Source organism: Thalia democratica, unplaced genomic scaffold (assembly GCF_965202585.1).
Source record: "Thalia democratica unplaced genomic scaffold, ktThaDemo2.hap1.1 HAP1_SCAFFOLD_47, whole genome shotgun sequence".
NCBI lineage: Eukaryota > Metazoa > Chordata > Thaliacea > Salpida > Salpidae > Thalia > Thalia democratica.
The window spans coordinates 135229-141637 of NW_028139240.1; positions in this window are offsets into that span (position 1 = coordinate 135229).

Below are 6409 nucleotides of genomic sequence, written 5' to 3' on the forward strand. Positions count from 1 at the left end.
CAAAAACATATTTTAGTGAAATTTAACAGTTCAATCATCATTGCACTACAAAAATGTTACTACATTACTAGTTACTACAAAAATGCAAAAAATAAACTCTTGTTTTAAGAAAATTGTGCATTTTACATATAAAACTTTGTAAATATATATATTAAAGAATTTCGAATAAAAACATGATCAGCATAACTGAAAACAGTAGAAAGCCTAGACAATAACTCAAGTAAAAATATTTCAAACTTAAGTGAAGTTTCTCAATTTTTTCATAGATTTATATGAGAAGTATTTTGTCTTTTTAAGAAAAGCATGACTTTGTTAAAATTTGTGATTGTCATTTTCAATGAGCATAAGTATTATAAGCGCTTGCACAAAACTTGTAAAATATTTTTGACCTGTATTAAACAAATAATTATAAAATGTTTGAAATTATAGGAATATTAAAATTATGTTAGATACTCTGTCCATAAAATAATTTATTTTCGTCTAACACTCAATATTAAGAACAACTTTTTAATAACACACATATGTATGTTGTGAAGGTAAATAAGAAAACCAGAAATATAACTACTTTTACAACGAAAAATTTTAGTAAAATATATGAAAGTTTTAAAAAATTTTTTACTTAATTTAATTGGCGTTTAAAATAAAGCATTTATAATAATTTATACTTTTGATTGAAATGCAATTACAGAAAGTATGACAACTTACTGGAAGTAAAAATGATTATTTTAAAAGAAACATAAATATTTTCATGTTTAATAAGCATGATTTTCAGTAACTGTGTACAATTCATAAGACAAAAAAAGGTTTAAACAGACTGAATTAATAAAAAAATAAGCAAAGCATACTGGGTTAAGGAATAAAAAATTCTTTATTATACCTGTTAGCTACTCTTAATTTACAAAACTAGTTGTAAAAAACTTTTATTGTGCACTAATTTTTTTAATAAAACTATGCAGGTTATATATTAGTTTACCTAATTATTATAAAAAAAAATCCCATGGCTTTACCACATTAAAAATTAAATAATTAAGTAGAATTCATCTAAATAACAAATAGTTTCATGGTTGTAAATTAAAGTATTAAGTTGTAATAAAATGAATTTAGAGTAATTGTATTTCTTAAATTTTTTTTTTATTTTACAAGTAAAAAATTATAATTTTATATTTACCTTTAGAAATTAAAGTACTTTGATATATAAATGTAAATATAAGTAGAATTGAAAAAAAAAATGTTTAGCTAAATACCAAAAGTTTTGTTTTTTTCATCAAAGTTGAGAAAAAAAGTTCTAAAAGATGAAAAACCATAAATAAAAAAGTTTAAATAATCTGTAAAATTATTTATATTCAATACTACTAAGTTTTTATTCAAGTTTATTATCTTCATACAGGGTTGCAAATCGTTTTTGCAAAAATTTTTTCAGGTTTTCCAAATTTGTTTCAGGTTTTAAAAAGTACACATTTTTGGGTCTATTTTAAGTCTAAAAGTTAAGTTTAAGGTGAGAAACTGTTTTGAATAGTATAAAAACATTGAAAAGATACTGTAAAGCTACTTTAAATTAAAAAAAAATGATGACAAATTTTTTTATATATATGACAGATTTTTTAAGTCAAGTCTAAATTTTGCTATTGAGCATGTGAAAGTTGTTAAAATTCCAGGTTTTTCAGGTTATTTTTAGTGATTTTTGTTCAAAATTCCAGGTTTTTCAAGTTTTTTTTCAAAATTTCCCAAGTTCTAGGATTTTCATGAATTCCAGGTAAAGTGGCAAGTTGGCAGAAAACATAAATGTATAACATTTATTTTTCCAAATTTACTATTCCATCATTATTTACAACTAACAGTGAACAAATTATTTATGATTAATTTATTCATTAGATGACTAAAATTAACCTTATTTCAATAAAAAATATAAACTAACATTAAAGGCATTCATACTTATAAAAATAATTTGGTTTTTTATTGTTAATTTAAATAATGTTTACAAAAGTTCTTTTTTCTTAAAGACTTGTTTTAACAACATTTTCATTCATACAAAGTTTAAAATCCTACTGCCGGGGATTTCCAATATTTTAGTTTTAGTTTTAACTAAAAGGCGGCGCTTGTTACCATGTCTGATCTCACCACAAATCAAAATTATTTGGGATAAAAAGAGAGTATTTCTATTTTATCGACCAAGACATTTAAAACCGATCTATTTGTTTGAGTTTTTTCTTCTACTTAAAATATTAATATTATTTCATAGTTTACCATTATAAAACTGAAATTATTAAAAAAAAAAAGTCATACTTTACAATACACCCTTACCTTAATACCATTATAACTTCTTTTAATGTTAGTAATCTTTATAAATTTAGCTCGGTTAAGTAATTAGCCATCACATTAACTTTTTATATAATAAATTAAGTCAAAAACCCGTTAAAACAAAAATTAGCCTTTTCAATGATACTAAAAAAAATTTAAATAAAGCTATTGTCTTTTATAAGAAAAAATCAGATTGTTATCAGTTTGAGAAGCTCCTTAAATATTTTATGCAGTAAATCAAGCAATATTTTGCCAAAAACTGAGCATTGATTATTAAACAACAATAATGTTTACTTTTTTTTTCAATCACCAACCACGAAATTTCAAACTCTTTTTTTCTATCATCCAATAAAGTTGTTTATAAATAAGTGTTAAGGGTTTTGTTTAGTTAAAATTGATATTAGTTGTGTTAGTGTTTGTTTTCAGTTATGTCAAGGGATTTAATTTTTCACTATAATGATGCTTGGTGCCACAGTATTAAAAAGATATTTATTAGTATTTTTATTAATTTACTGAAAAACGATTATTTCATACTGCTTTTTAATCGCTGGTAACTTTTTTGATTACTTACAACAGAACTTTTTATTTTTGCAAATATTTTAATGTTTCTTGAGATATGGCTAACATAAGCTTTGAAACAAAGTACCTTTGAAAATATATATTTTATTTACTGTTTTGTTTTATTTTATGTCTACTATTTGTATCTGTCATTAAAATAGGGATCGGCAGCCTTGTATAAATCTCGGTCAACTTTTCGGAAAAACTTGCTTGCGAGCCACATTGTATAATAAAGGGGACACGCTCAGTTCCAACTCGCAGACAATTTTTACCGAGTTAGTGAAAAAAAAAACTAATGTGTTAAGAAAAATTTACCGACCAAGGGTTAGGGGTAAGCTTGATAGTAGAAATAAAATGAAATATGAAGCAAATAAATAAAAAATTTTAGATGGGAGTTGTGAGTAAACCATAAAAAGGTCTTCCGAAGGCAAGAATTTCAAAAAACTTTACGTAAACGACATAAAAGTATGACTTCCAATCAAAAATATGAGTAAAAAATGCAATAGTAGAGCCCTAGTAATTGGTAATTATTAAATTAAGAGCCTGTTTGTATACTTTTACCAAAAAAAAATTATAACATTGATTTTTCTAAAACAATATATTTTAATCTAAAAAGAATTCGCGGGCCGCAGGTTTTTATTTTGAGAGCAGCAGCTTTCCGACCCTTGATTAGATTTAAATGACAATTTTATAACTTTTACATAGATGTTTTACATTTTGAGACATTATCCCTGAAACATTTAAAAAAAAAATTGAATTGTCATGTAACTAAAATTAATAAATTCTAAATATAACAAGTTATAGACCTTCAGACACAAGTTTGATTTGTAAAACAAAAAATTAAACGAATCTCGATAAGTTAAAACTATATAAAAGTGAAAGTTCGACTGAAAAAGTGAAAGTTTTGGTCCAAGGGCCTGGTGTACGAAATAACAATTTTAATCATCGAGTTGTACACCATTAGGATACATTTCAATGTCTTACGCAGAAAAATTTATCTGAAAAAATTAAGCCTCATACAAAACTGATTGTCGCTTTTTCAACATAGAAGGTCAAAAGCAAAGAAAGTTTTAGCCGTACAATAAGTGTTAAAAAAACTTAAGTACTAAGTTAGCAACATATGTTCTTACATTAATTAAGATCAATGGCAAACATATCAAAGATATTTTAAGACACTTTGTACACTTTTGCTAAAATGTTGCGTCAAACACATCGCTGGACACAAAATTCAATAGTCGTATTAGTTAAGCCTCTAACACTCTCTCTTAAGTGACTGCAAGAGTTTTAAGTAAAGAGTTTAAAGTAAAAAGTTTAAAGTAAAAGTTTCAAGTGAAATTAACTTAAAACTATTTTTTATTTTTGAAATTCCGACATGATAAAAAAGGGTATTCGAAAACAACTAAGTTTAGTTGCTTACATGCCCTTAAAAATTGTGCTTATTTTAAATAATAAAAGTTCTAAAAAAAAGACACCAGTATACGTTTTGCAATTTTATTTATAAAAAACAGGGGACAATACTAAGTTAAGAACCTAAGAAGTGCCTACTCAAACAGAAGATAAGTACTTTATGTTTCACTCCAACTCAAAAACAATCAAGTAGGCTGGGACTAAATCAACAACATTAATGATATTTCTGTCGTCTTTACAACAAAACAAACCTTCAGTGGCTAAACTTCCCCTGCTATCTCTGATGACTTTACTATCTTTAAACTTGATCTTTTGGTGCCGTCCTTCTGCACAAGCAGACACGAACACGAGAAGCAACTTTTTAACTTCGTTGTCAACCTGAAAATAACTGGATTTTGTGTTTATCATACCTAAGGAAGTGCCAGATATAAATAAACTGTAGTCTCTACTATAGCAGATGTCTGGATCTGAATCTTCGGGGTCTTTGGGATAACCAATTGTCAAAATATCTATTACTTGATCTCTTTTAACTACATTCAGGTAGAGGTATTTTTGTTTTAAATTGTCAACTTCATTTTCGTCATTAGGGTTAATTCTGTACAATTGTTTTATTTTCAACATATTTTCATTTTTGAATGAACGCAAAATAAACTTGTAATCATCATTATTTTTCTGCAGAAGTTCTGTACTAAATTTCCTTTTTTTGTCTTTCTCCAATTCAAAAATGCTGTTAAACTTAAAAGAGAGCTGTTTCAAGATTAAATCAGTTTTATTTCTAAAGTCACCAGTTAATTTACGAAGTTTAGCATTAAAGTGTGATTTAATTTCCTTCGTCAACTCTTCCGCTATCATTGTAAATGAAATCTGTGATACATCATCTTGTATATTGTTTTCGTTGTTTGTTTCCTGACTTGATGTGGGAACATCTTCTTTTTTAAACTTTTTCAACTTTAAACCAGAGTAAAGAGTTCCTTTAACAATATCATCTACGTTTGTTTTTTCTTCAATTTCAATTAAATAAGCGGGAACTACTAAACTATGGTGAGCCAAAACTATATTCCCGCTTAACACAGTTTGAAAAGTACCTTGCGTGATTTTCCTGTTTAGGCTATCAAATAAATCACGTGCAGTCTCTTTGTTCTTTCGTGCTACATCAAAAATTTGTACCGATGGCTTAGAACTAAGGTAGTCTTGATAAGAAATTGGTTTAGAATGACCACCTCTCAACAAATCTTTCTTAGATATTTCCACAGCGTTAACAAACAAGTATCTAAACTTTCTAATGATTTTTTCGTTTGTTGCAAAACTTTTACCAAAACCATACGCATAACTAAATTTATTGGTTAGATAAACTCCTGGACCAAAGGATCCCTTTTGAGATGGATTAAATCCTGTCTTCAAGATTCCTTCTACACTTGGTGCTTTTGTTCCGTGTAGCAAAAGAGGCTGAGAGCGACTATTGGACTCTGTTGTAATTTTGTTAGTTGGCACTACTCTATATATTTTCAATTCTTTAGCATTTTGCTTTATGTCTACTAAATATCTAGAGTACTTTTTTTCTAAACTATCGTTAAGTTCAATTGAGATTTCAAGAAGTTCATAGTCTGGATCATTGGTTTACAACAGCTCAAGTTTGTATTCAAAACCAGGAAGAACAGATTTTTTGAAACTTGCAACATCATATTCGCATAATGCTTTTGCTTTTTGAAATGTATTTTTAACTTGGTAATCACTGGTTTCTTTATTAATCATTTCTTCTTCATTTTCAATGAAATCGTGTAAAAATTTTCTACAGTCAGGATTACTTTTCAAAAATTCTTCAACATTATTCTTTGCAGATTGCATTTTTTGTTTTATATAAATTTAAAATTACTAGAAAATAACTCATGTTAGTTATTAATAAGCTTAACAGGTTAATTTAAAAAAGTTTACATACTGACAGGTTTTATTGTTTATATAAAATATACTTTCTGAATTTTTGTCTAAATAAAGTAAAGTTGAGACATAGATAAGGTAAGCATTTTTAACAAAGAATATAGACCGTAATTTGCGTGAATTGTATTTTTTCAGTTTTGATACTAATTTTTACCTTTTCACGCTTATAAGTAGCTAATATCTACGTGCAAATAAAACAGTTTGAACACAT